The sequence below is a fragment of the Leopardus geoffroyi genome, chromosome B1 (genome assembly GCF_018350155.1).
Source record: "Leopardus geoffroyi isolate Oge1 chromosome B1, O.geoffroyi_Oge1_pat1.0, whole genome shotgun sequence".
In the NCBI taxonomy this organism is placed as follows: Eukaryota; Metazoa; Chordata; class Mammalia; order Carnivora; family Felidae; genus Leopardus; species Leopardus geoffroyi.
The window spans coordinates 171,067,022-171,080,051 of NC_059327.1; the positions used below are offsets into that span (position 1 = coordinate 171,067,022).

The following is a 13,030-nucleotide window of genomic DNA, read 5'->3' on the forward strand; positions in this document are numbered from 1 at the left end:
CAGACTGCGAGATCATGACCTGAGCTATAGTCGGCCGCCCAACCGACTAAGCCACCCAGGCGCCCCAAATGTCTGACCATTCTAAAAAGGAATACACATTAGTCAAGATAAAAAGATAGGGTTTTGGAAAGTTTTAATTGTAGGCACGAGTTTTGCAGTTACTTTTGTATTCCACTTTGATTTCCATTTTGTTAAAAGTATTTTAAATCAGTACAGTCCCAAATCATAACCCTAATATTTTATTTGTGATCGTTAAAAATCATAGCCCTGATATTTTACTGTGATCATTAAAATTCCCTTGGTTTAACCTCTAACAGTTCATACACCACTCACCATCGAGCAAAAATACTAGAGGCTCTAAATTTTGACTCAAAAAATTTCGTCATGTCTTGAAGCTCTGAAGAATTTCATACCACTTAAATTGGAAATATTTGAAGCCTAGTCTCTGGTTATTTCAGAAATGGCTGGCTATGTTGTACAGTGTTCAGATAGATCAAGAACTATTTAAAGACTAATAACTTCATTAAGTATGAACAAGTAATAGGATCCCTTTTGTTGCTGATTTTGTACTCTGTAATCTTTAGATTAAAAAACCCCAGCATTGTAAGATAGTCTTGCACTCTTAATAGTGTTTGTGCAAAACACAAATGTATGTGTGTATATATATATATACATATATATATATATATATACTTAATGTTTATTATTTTTGAGAAAGAGAACACGACTGGGGAGGGGCAGAGAGGGAGTGAGGCACAGAATCCCAAGCAGGCTCCAGGCTCTGAGCTGTCAGCACCAAGCCCGACGTGGGGCTGGAACCCACCAGCTGATGACCTGAGCCCAAGTCTGCCAATTAACCGACTGAGCCACCCAGGCACCCCCACGAATATATATTTTTAATTAGATTAAGGTGTTAAGAAATCTGTGTTCAAGTGCAGTTTTGCCTAAGTAAGCAAGTCATTTACCTCTTTGGGCCATAGAGAGGTAAACATCTTCTGTAAAATCTGAGTGGATCTAGGCTCATTCTAGAATGATCTCCTAAGTGTCCTTCCAACTAAAACTCCTTGACCTTTCCTTTTCTTTTTCTCTTCGGCCTTAAAGGACTTCTAGAGGTAATGTTTACTTCCATGCTTTTACAAACATGCTCTCGAAATGTTCTTGGACTATTTCATTTCCTTAGAAAACAATTCATGGGTGAGTCAGCATGAAGGAAAAAACCTACTCACAATAGGTATCAAAATTGCATGAGGTGGCGAAACGAGAAGTGATTTTCTTTGTAAACTAAAATGATGAGGTACAGAGGCACCAATTATTTATAAAACGAGTGCGCGGTGGAAGGCTTTATGTAGCAGAGGTAACGCGCTGTTACATATTCAGCAAGTCGGAGAGGGTATCAGGGAGTCCTCTCCACACAGCCTCAAAACTATTACTATAAACGTTCCTTTCAGTGAGGGAGGAAGATGTGTGTCGGGAGGCAGACAAGGAAGGATCCCAGCAAAGCGGGTTAAAAGCCTTCCCGCCTCCGCTGGTCTTCTCTCTAAATACATAATCAAGGGAATTTCCTCCTACAGCCAGGGAACGTTCGGTGGCCGTTTCCACGTCACTATCAGGGCAGCCAGAAATTTTGCTTCCTCAGGCGGTGACTTCCCGACTCCTGCAGGTCCTCCGTGGGACTCCGAACGTCGCCCTTCCTTCCGGGCGCAGTCGGGCTGCGAGGATCGGAACCCGGGCGGGGGGCGCAGCGGCCAGGGGACGGCGCTGAAGCGTTTCCTGGGTGAGCGCGGCGGCCGGGCCCGTTTCCGGAAGGCTGATTGCATCAGGTGTGGAGCTGGGCGCCTCCTCGGCCCAACCTGGCGGCCAATGCGCCTGCGCGCGTCGCCCCGCCCCGCCGCCGAGCACTCCACCGCGGGTTTTCCTCCCGGTCTGGAGAAGACCGAACCGGGAGGGGCGGGCGCCATTGGTCGCCCCGGGACCCCCGGGAGAGGGGACAGCGGGGTGGGACTCCCGGAGAGCCGCGGGGGGCTGTGGGGGTGCGAGGGAATAGAGTGCGGCGGAAAGAGGATCTGCCTGGAAGGGTGGAGGCCGGTCCTGCTACTGAAGGGCAGGATGGTCTTGGGCTGGCTGATTGCCTCGCCTCTCTGGACCTGAAGGACGTAGGCTAGAACTAGAAGGCGTTCCAGTTCAGTCTGCATTTTCTCAAATTGGGTTAAATTGTGGCCTCCGGCTGTCCATGGTCCACCAACTTGATAGGCGGATTTTGGGGTGCGGGTGAGCACTTTCATGGATTTATAGGGATTTCTCAGTGGCAGTATTGTTTTCTGTTGCAGTAAGGAGCGACATGATTGTTGGCCTTCAGATGGGTCTGAGGAAAATTGTTGATGAGAGGTTGTGGGGGATGCAAACACCAGAAACCGGTCTTCCGCAAGGGCAGCTTCCCTCCACCACTGATTCCTTGCAACCCCACCATGAGTCAGAGTCATGGTCCCATCATACATTCTTTCATACACACCTAGTAGATTTCCCTCCTAGCACTCCCGATGTTTTTAATGACATTTTTGAGTGATTATTGGGTGGATGTCTGCTCACCTCTTTGGACTGTAAGCTCTATGAAGGCAGGGATCTGGGTTTTTTTTTTTTTTTTTTTATTCATTGGTACTCCCAGGCTTACTATAGATCTTAAGGATCCTCAATAAATTATGATAGTCGAAGCAATAAAGTACTGCCCACCCCAACCACACACAATCCTCACGTGAAGAGTAAGGACCAGCTAGGTGTGAGTTTGTTATTCAAGGAAGTAGTGCATTCCGGAAGTTTGGGGAAGAGGATGAGTGAGGCGGCACTATAACTTCATAGTTACCGTTTGTTTACTTCCGGCATAATCTTCCTAACACAGATCACAGATAAGGCTATGTGTATAGGTACAGTAGTGGTTCTCAAAGTGTAGTCCTCTGACCGGCAGCACCAGCATTACCTGGGAACTTGTTAGATATACAGATGCTTGGGCCCCACCATAGGCCTACCTATTCAGAGACTCTGGAAGTGGGACCTATTATAGATAATATTCCTGGGGACGAAAAGGATATTATGCTTTTCCCCTCCTGCAGGTTTGTTTCTCTCCTGAGGTGATCTTGCTGTGATTGTCACCTCAGGCAATGGTGTGTGTGGCATATGCCTGGGATTCTGCATAAGGAGGCAGAAGTTCTCGCCTACAAGTTGCAGCTGGGTGGGTGTGGGCAGCTGTCATCTGGGTACATCTTCCCATTATAAGGGATTGCAGACATGTGGGGGAAAAGACTAGCCAGGGATGAGGTTACCCAACTGCCTGCTGGTGCAGACAGACGCCAGGCCACATGGAGGGGATACTGGGCTGCATCGCGACTCCCAGCCCTTGGCTCACGGAACCCAGGCCCCCACTGCCTCCCTGCCATCTTCCCAGGTAATAGGGGAACCGTGGGTCCCAGAGGCCCCGCAGACTCTGCCTGCAGGGGTCGCACGAGGAGCGCGGCCCGCCCCCTCCTCCCCGGCCCCCGCCCCCGGCCCCGCCTTTCTCCGGTTCGGCCCCCGCCTGGCCGGGTCCCTCCAGTCTCTCCTCGCGCAGCCGCCGCCAAAGCCTGGAGAAGTGGAATCTCGCCGGCGCCGCTGCCTGCGCGGGACTCGCGGAGCGGCACTGGGCATGCTCAGTCGCCGGAGCCCGTCCTGGTCTCAAGTAGGAAGCTTGTGCGCTGCACCCGCAGCTGATCCGGGCGCTCCGGGGAAGGCGAGATTGGAGCAGAGTGGCCGGGCGCCGGTGCCGGAGCGAGCGCGGCGCGCATCGCTGGTGAGCCTCGTTTTCTTCCTTGCTTTTGCCCTGGACCCCAGGGCGGCCCGGGAGTGCTGGCGAGAGACCCGGGCAGCGGCAGCGGCAGCGGCAGCGGCGTGCGACGAGTGGCTGCGCGCAGCCCGGCTGCTGCTCCTCTCCTGCCGGCCCCTGGGGCTGCGCGGCCACTGCCGCCCGCCTCGCGGCAGCCACAGCTGCAGCAGCTGCCGCCGCATCTGCAGGGGGAACTCGTTGCGGAGTCCGGTGCACCCTGCACTCGCGCCGCAGGGTCGGCCGGGTGGCACCGCGACTGCGGGCTCACTCCTTGACTTCCATCCCTCCCGCTTCCCGGCGCCCTGGTTCCCTCGGCAGCCCGGGCTTGGCGGGGCCTGGGGCGGGGGAAGACAGGGTTGGAGGGGGTGCGCCCGGGTGGGGGGCTGCGGAGGGGAAAAGTGAGGGCGGGTGCCGGCGGAGAAGAGCGCACACCCCCTTGCCCTGGTACCGGCCTCTGCTGTGCGGTTGGGCTCTCCCTCCTGGGGCGGCAGCGCGCTCCTGCCGGGGAGTTGGAGACGGCGCTGGCTTCTTGGGGGTTCAGACGCTAGCTGCTGGGAGATCAAAGGGGGAAAAGTTCATTTCCCTCTCGGCGGCAGAGAGCGTTTTAAGTAGAAAAAGGCTGGGCGAAGGGGACCTAATCGGGGAAGCTGGCCACCGGGTCCTGAATGCCCCTCTGCTGCCCGGCGGGAGGAATGGAGGGTTGAACGTTGGAAATGACATTTGTTCGGTGAAAACAGCGCTGGACGGAGCGAGGGGTGCCGAGTCCCATAGAAACAATGCTGGATGGTCTAGACCGCGGTGAAGAGATCTAGAACTGAGGGGGCAGGGGCGAAGGGCCGAGGGAGAGTGGAACTTGAATTAAACCAGAATAAATTGGAGAAATCAGATTTATAGATGTGGCCGTTTTGTAGTCAAGTTCTGCGCAGTTTAGAGCCACAACTGTCATAAACGTTTTTGGATGGATTGAGTGGTTGGGAGGGCCAAGATTGAGAAGAGACTAATAAGGTCAGGGTCAGAAGCTCCGACGAGACTGGGTTCTGGAGGGGGCATAGTTTTAACAAGTCCTTCAGTCACTGTCTTTACATTGCGCCTGATGACTTAGGTGAAATACCTAAAGGATTATCATAAAATGATGCCAACAGTGGTGTTTCAGTTCCAAGAAATGAGGAAACTTTGGGAAATTGGCATTGGTTTGTCATTTGTTTAATATTTAACTGATTTAAACAAACAAAACAGTGGTTTCCTGATCTGTTGTTCTGGATTTGGGTCTCTTAAGTCTTTGATTTTTTTTTCCTTGTCATGGACTTCTATTTCAAATCTTGTCCTCAAAAGGCCATGATAATTAAGGATATCCAAGTTTGTGTAGCTGGCCTTTCAGGAACATAATCCTTGAAGGGCGATTTCTTTGTGAATTTAGGTAGCAGCTTTGTTGGATTTTCTATTTGTAGCTTGAAAACAATAATTGTTCAACAGCTGTGTATCGTAATTTACAGAATCCTAGAAATGCACTGATTTGAAGGGATGGCATTTCTCAGGTGGATGAGGAACCTCGCTCTGGGGGAGATGCTGAGAGAACACAGGTGGCAGTAGAGTATAGTGGGCTAGGAATCAGGATACCAAGGGAGACACACAGGCAAGATTTCTGTTGCTTTTCTTCTGTCATCATCGTACTGCGTAACCCCCAGAATCCCTTGAGGTCTTCATAATCTAGGGATGCCCCTGGGTATTTGCTCAGAGCTTTGGAGAAAGGGGTCTAAAGTTGAGATCCTTTTCCAGGGAAGGAGTTCCTTACACTTTATTCTCTTTTCAAAAGGATATTTTGAACTTTGGTAATTCACCTCCAAGGAGCCAGCACCATTCAGCACTTTGTGAAACTTTTATGCAGTGGTAGTGGAAAAGCTTGATGAGCTGAAGTCTAAAAGACTGGCATTTTACACTTAAATGGACTAATATGAGTAAGACTACAGCATTATTTAAAAAATTACTACATCTTGCAAGAATCCACATGTACAAAGATAACGTATTTTAAAACTATTACTCTTTTTACTTTTTTAATGTCACGTTTCAACTTTCAATGATCTTTTTCCTGCCACCAGAAAAACAGCAAACATTGAATTCTCTTTTCTTTTCTTTTCTTTTCTTTTCTTTTCTTTTTTCTTTTCTTTCTTGTTACAGCAGGAATTAATACTGAAAACCTTGCCCTAGTATTAATACAGGGTTGGGGCGCCTGGGTGGCTCAGTCAGTTAAGCCATCAGATTCTTGGTTTCGGCTCAGATCATGATTTCACAGTTTGTGGGTTCAAGCCTTGTGTCCAGCTCTGCACTGCCTGTGTGGAGCCTGCTTGGGATTCTCTGTCTCCCTGTCTCTCTGCCCCTCCCTGCTCTCTCTCTCTCTCAAAATAAATAAATAAACTTAAAAAAAAAAATTAGTACAGGGTTATGCTGAGTACTCTGATTTCACAGTATCTAAATTTGCCTTTTAAGAAAAATGGATTGTTCTCTATATCTTTTTTAGTTACACTTTTTAAAAAAGTTTATTTATTTATTTTGAGAAGGGGTGGGGTGTGTGGGCAAGAGAGGGGCAGAGAGAGAGGGAGAGATAATCCCAAGCAGGCTCTATGCTGTGAGCTTGGAGCCCCACATGGGGCTTGAACCCAACAAACTGAACTGTGAGATCATGACCTGAGCCGAAATCGAAAGTTGGGCGCTTAACCGACTGAACCACTTAGGTGCCCTTAGTTACACTTTTAAAATAGGCAGGACTCTGATGTTGTAACACCTTAAGTTTTCCATGGCTGTAGGGCTTTTAGGAAAGTATTGTAAGAAGGTGTTAACTAGTTATGTGGGCAATTCTTATTTTCCTGCCCCACGTTAAGGAAACTAGCATTTGTTGAATGCTTGCTCTGTGCCAAGTCTGATATGAAGCTTCTTACGTATATTATCTTATGTCTCAGTATCTTTCACATGAATGTCAGCTTCCCAAGAAAGCCCCTCTGAGGAGGTGGACAATAGTTTGATTGCACAGCAATAGAACTTTAAAGTTTTATCTTATATGAGAATATTTCTGACGGTTTCGTTATTAAAGAAGCATTCTGTTGTGAAACATTTTTGATTTGTTATTTGGAATTAGATTTGATTGGAACAGCATGTTTTCAAAATGATTTGAATGTTTTAAATAATCTCTCTGGATTTAAAAACTGTTTTATGTTCGTTTATTTTCAACAGTGTTGTGCTACCAACACATAAACCTAACTGTAAGGGAGATAAACCCAGATTACCCATTTTATTTCGAATGTGTTATTAGTGTTATTAGTATTCTGCCAGTTGATGGCAGGTCTCAGTTGAAATGGTTTGTCAGACACAGAGTGACAGATTCTCCATAATAAAAGAGTCTGGTGGGATTTGGTGGAAAGACTATGAACCAGTGACTCCCAAGACTTGCCTTCTGAGTCAGGCTCTTCTGCTACTTTCATTTACTGTGTGATCTTGGGAAAGTCTGTTTCCTTGTCTGGGCCTCAGTTTTTCCATCTGTAAAATGAGGGAGTTGCAGTAGAGTGCACCTCCTTTTGGGTTCTTTTGTCCCATTTCAGGAGTCTGTGATGCAACCATTTGAGGGGGTGGGGGTAGGGGGGGGGCGTGATTTGGACTTAATTTAGAGCATTAGATGAAGCTGATTTTGTGTTTCACTAGGTCTGGCCTATCCTGACCTGGCCTTTGAGGAATGCCTTTCCCTCCCTTTTTTTTTTTTTAAACTTTTTTTTAAAGTTTATTTATTTTTGAGAAAGAGAAAGACACAGAGTGCAAGTGGGGGAGGGACAGAGAGAGAGAGGGAGACACAGAATCTGAAGCAGGTTCCAGGTTCTCAGCTGCCAGCACAGACCTGGACGTGGGGCTGGAACTCATGAACCATGAGATCATAACCTGAGCCGAAGTCGGACGCTCAACTGACTGAGCCACTCAGGCACCCTGTGGAGTGCCCTTCCTTTTTTTGGCCAAATCCTTAACTCCCCTTTAATTTTTGTCAAAGAATGGTTGTCATAAAATTAACTCTGTGGCCCTGCCAAGTCTAGGTAGGGGTAAGGTAATGATTAGATTTGGATAAAGCACATTAGATATTTGGAACTGTTTTATAGCATCTTCTGAGGGGAAACTCTGCTCTTGGGCATCAGATAAACTGAGAGAGAAGCCTCTACAGAGGCCACAAAGGAGAGTATCATATGTCTGGGGTGCCGGGCCTACTCCTAGGAAGTTTTGGCAAGCCCTTTCCATGTCCCCATCCTCTGTCTTCAGCCCTCGATTAGAAATGTAGCCCTTGCTCTCTGGAATAAAATTATCATTATCATTTCATGTTAGCACCATCCCTGTATTGGGCAGGTGTCCAGGGCCTGCTTCTGCAGTAGCAGGAGTGGTGGCTGTTGAGAGACATCTACTCAGCTTTGGCAAGATCGTGAACTTTTTTCCTTTTCTTTCTTTTTCTTTTGGCAAGCTATGATGATGGGGCAGAGAACAAAGGAAACTGATGTATTTGGTTGTAGTGCGCTTTGCTTTCGTGACATTCACAAAACTCAGTGTCATTAACTTTCAAGTGAGGCAGGTGAGGAGACGCCAGAGTTGTTACCCACGTTTTAATAATTGATGATAAACAGGCAGTAAATCTAATGCTTCTGATGTTAACCAGGCTGCAGGGTTACTGGGCCTTTGGTAGGAGTGAAGCAGTAACTCAAACATGAGAGCCCTAAGGGAGGAAAGGCATAGAGGTTAGAAAGTCAGGTCACTACAACTTGGCCAGAAGTAAGAAGTCTGGATCAATTTCAAAGTATTAGAGGCCTTGGGGCACCTGTGTGGCTCAGTCGGTTGACTGTCAGTCTCTTGATTTTAGCTCAGGTCATGATCCCGGGGTTGTGCGATCGAGCCCTGTGTTGGGCTCTGTGCTGAGTGTGGAGCCTGCGTGGGATTCATTCCCCCCTCCCACCTCGTTCCCTCTCCCTCCCCCTCTGCCCCTTTCCCCCACTCATGAGCTCTCTCTCTAAAAATAAATCTTAAAAAAAAAAAAAGTGTTAGAGGCCTTTAGGTGTAGACTCACAGGAGACATTTCCTTTCTGCATAATCTTATTTCCATTATGTTTGAATCCTACCTGGTCTTATAAGCATTGACCAAATGCTAGGACAGACATTAGTTTTATCATCAGGAAAAAGGTCTAAATGTATAATGTATTGATACATAAAATATACAGATTTATATGGACGAAGATGGGATGAGAACTTGGAAAAAAATGAGTAGTATGGAATTATGGATTAAGGTATTTATGATTTGACAGTGGTTATAAGTTCTTTTCTTTGCCTCTCATGGAAATCCTGCAAAATTTTGTCTGCTAGGTAATAACTGAGGTTTTAAAAGTGTAACTCTACTGGAAAGTATGCTTTAGGAATGCTCAGGGTGGGAGGAAAAGTGGTTTCGTTTGTGTTTTTCTTTTAAAATAGGCTAAAAAGAATGCAGTTTTGTAACGGAGCTAGGAGAAGTGTGCTTAGGAGGAGGAGGTTGGAGAGAACCTGCAGAGAGCTCCAGAGAGTGAAGGGCAAAGCTGTTTTGGGAGGAGGAAAGCTTGGCATTACAGTACTGTAGGATGTAGCATTTTCAGAATTGCTGCCCTATAAATCAGATTTTAGTTTCCACACAATTTAAAAGTGCAAAGCATGGTGTTAGGCCTGCAGGCCATTGTCTGTTGGGGATGTGTTTGCTGGCCTTATCAAAATAATGATGATGCTGAAGTGAATGTTTTGTAAGTGTGTCTAAATTACAAAATGTGCCCTTTTTTCTTTTTTTTTTTTTTAATTTTTTTAACGTTTATTATTGAGAGACTGAGAGACAGAGAGACACAGAGTGTGAGCAGGGGAGGAGTAGAGAGAGGGGGACACATAGAATCTGAAGTAGGCTCCAGGCTCTGAGCTGTCAGCACAGAGCCCGACCCAGGGCTTGAACTCACAAACTGCGAGATCATGACCTGAGCTGAGGTCGGTTGCCCTGTCTGAGCCACCCAGGTGCCCTATCTTTTTTCTCTTTTCTTTCTTTTTTCATGTTTATTTATTTTGAGAGAGAGCACACGTGCATGTGCTGGGAAGGGGCAGAGAGCGAGGGAGAGAGAGAGAATTCCAAGCAGACTCTATGCTGTCAGTGCAAAGCCCGATGTGGAGGCTTGATCTCACAAATCATAAGATCAGTGACCTGAGCTGAAATCAAGAGTCGCATGCTTAATCAACTGAACCACCCAGATGCCCCATAAAGATGTGTCCTTTTTTCTCTGAGACTATACCCTTCTGATTTGGAGGTTAGATTTTTTTTTTTTTTTTAAATGAATTGGTGGGAATATTTTTATTTGGCAGCTTAATGGTCCATGAAATTGACAAGTCTGGGAAGCCAGGCCTGAGATGTCAGAGCCCTGCCTTTGGGATAGAGTGAGAAGTGTAGGCCAGGCCAAACTGGAGCTTATGGGTGGGCTGATGGGGCCTCTGGGCCTTCTAGGAATGTAGGGTCACTGGTAGAGACCAGGGTCTTAGGAGCTTGGAAGAAGCTAATTTTGAAAGTGCTCTGGGAACCAGCAGATATTTTTGAATTATAGCCCAAGAATGTCAAAGGAAGTGCCACGAAGAAAGATGAGGGTCTGAGAGAGCAGAAAGGACAACTGAAATGTGAATTTCAGCAGGCAAGGCCTCAAAATGACAGCTCTTCATGTTGGTTTCTTTGCATGCAGGCCCCTTTCTGCCAAGGCAGCATGCTTTAGCAATTTGACTTTGGTGCTTCTGGGAAATGCTGCTAGAGTCAAAGCCATAGAAATACAAGTGGTCTAACAGCCAGCTTGGTTTGGACCTTTGAGTATCATGTCTTCCAGAGCAAGTAGGAAGCTTAAGAACAGTTTGCTCAGGGAATTGCAAACCCAGCTTATTTCTGTTTTAAATAGTAGGTTAAGAAAATGGTGTATTTTCAAATAATACTTTAAAATCTGTGCTTAATGGTATCTGGGTCTTGGTGGTCATCATGGCAATCTATTGTTGGAGCTCTTTGTGCTAAGAGCTTTATCGCCGTTAACCTATTTAATTCTTACAAAATGCCGTAGTGCTGTCCCCATTTTAGAGATAAAGAAACTTTAGAGGTCCTTTTCACTAAAGCCTGCACAGTAAACAGTAATGCTAACCCTGTAACTGTAGTGAGTATAGAGGAGTCCATCAGAGGATTGCTGAGGGACTGACAGGATGAAGAAATAACATTTATTAATTAAGGGTCAACTACGTGCCTCGTGTTTTACAGGAAACATCTCAGTCCTTTAGGGTATCTCCTTCTTATCTCTTCTGAGTGAGGAACCTTCCTAAATTCACCATTTGGGGAAGAGGTGAAAATTTCACCTTCCATCCATTTTCACAATGGATATTAACCTAAATCCACATATTTAATGGTGGAATTAATTCTTTCGTATTACGGTTCCAATATGCGTTTCTTTCATGTGCCCACAAATTGAGTAGCAGAAAATCCAAATATAATTTCTGAATGTGTCTGAAACTAGGGGTTGCTCTATAGCCTCTCTGGACACATTGCAGTCTAGAATGTTCCTACTGTGAAAACATACACACTGGAATCTGATTGGTTGTCATGTGCCGATCATGGGGCAGTGCTAGGATGGCAGAGGTTTCTGATGACTGGGAGAAGGTGAGGTGAGGGTTTCCAGGTTTCTCCAGCTACTTGTGGCTGGCTTGAGACTTTTGGCTGCTGGAGTGGTGGGTCTGGAGAGAGAAATTCAGCACGCTTGTTGATGGTGCCTCTCTTTGGGAGCATCCGGCATGCTCCCTTCTGATTTCCATTGGATTTCCTAAGTGGACTTTTATCCTGGGCAAGAGAGTCTGCCTGTTTGCTGGGCAGTACTACTTGTCAGTGGAAGTGAATAAATTAGAATTTCTTTAGCATGAGTTAGGTTCCTTGAGTTGATTTTTTTCCTGAGTGAACTAATACCAGATTTCTGAACCTAATAACTGAGGCATGGTCTGGACTCACAGGCATTATGGATACTTTGAGAAACACTGATTCAACCTCAGATTCTTCTATCTGACCAGAATTTCCTATCTTCTCTTATAACCAGGCTTTATTTATTTATACATTTTCCAGACCACTAGTGGAGACAGACAACAAGAAACCTTAGCTTCATTTATTTGTTCATGCCTTTGTTCAGCAGATGTTTATTGAGCACGTATGTTGTGCCAGGCACTGTGAGAAGTTCAGGAAGACAGAGAAATGTACCAGAGCACTGACTGTAAGGTGCGACAGGAGAGGCATGTGTGTGAAGTCTGAGGGAGTGGAGAGAAGGAAGGCTGTCCTCACTCGGTGGGAGTGAGGAGCCATGGCGAGGGACTCCTAGTGTAAAATCCCCACTACAGAAACCCTTTTCAGCTGACTCCTTTTCCATTTTCCTTCCCTCCATAGAACTGTTACAGCCTGTTTCTTCTATCCAATACCTGGGATTTGCCACTCCTTCCAATGGGAACCCAGAGATTTGGCCTTTCAAATCTCTAGCAGTGGTTCTCAAAGGGGAGTGGGGGAGGGCAATTTTACCCTCCAGGGAATATTTGTCTTTCTTTCTTTCTTTCTTTCTTTCTTTCTTTCTTTGAGAGAGAGAGGGTGCAAGTGAGCGAGGGGCAGAGAGAAGAGAGAGAGATGGAGAAGAATCTCATGAGGGTCAGAGAGAAAGAGAGAGAGAAGAGTGGGGCTCACCCAGAGTGGGGCTTGTGCTCATGTGAAGTGGGGCTTGAGCTCACCCAATGTGGGACTTGAACTCCTGAACTGTGAAATCATGACCTAAGCCGAGGTCAGATGCTTAATGACTGAGCCACCCAGGCGCCCTTGGAGACATTTTTGATTGTCATGACTGTGGAAGGAGTACTACTGGCATCTAGTGGGTAGAGGCCAAGGATGCTTGTAAATATCATACAGTGCGTACATGCACAAGACAGCCTTAGGGAAAGGTGGTAGCAGGTGGTTAATAGCCAGATTCTTAGGCTTCCAGTCTTGCTCTGCAATTTAATAGCCACATGACTGGGGACAATAGAATTACAGAATTACAGGTGGAGAACAGAATGTACAGTGCTTTAGTTTCATCATCCATAAGTAGGAATACTAATGGTGCCTATATGATATAG

General features: G+C 46.4%; 1 protein-coding gene across 21 annotated transcripts in view; it reads left to right on the plus strand.

Annotated features, from left to right (window-relative positions):
* The first annotated feature begins 3,585 nt into the window (after positions 1-3,585).
* The window catches only part of APBB2 (amyloid beta precursor protein binding family B member 2), a 382,870-nt gene continuing 373,425 nt past the window's right edge, over positions 3,586-13,030 (plus strand). For 19 of the 21 annotated variants that reach the window (XM_045474245.1, XM_045474241.1, XM_045474240.1 and 16 more), the window contains exon 1: positions 3,587-3,817. The gene's annotated coding sequence lies outside the window, so the exon portion shown is untranslated. Of the gene's footprint in view, positions 3,818-13,030 lie in introns of all 21 variants that reach the window. The other 2 variants (XM_045474262.1, XM_045474242.1) reach the window with 2 other exon arrangements.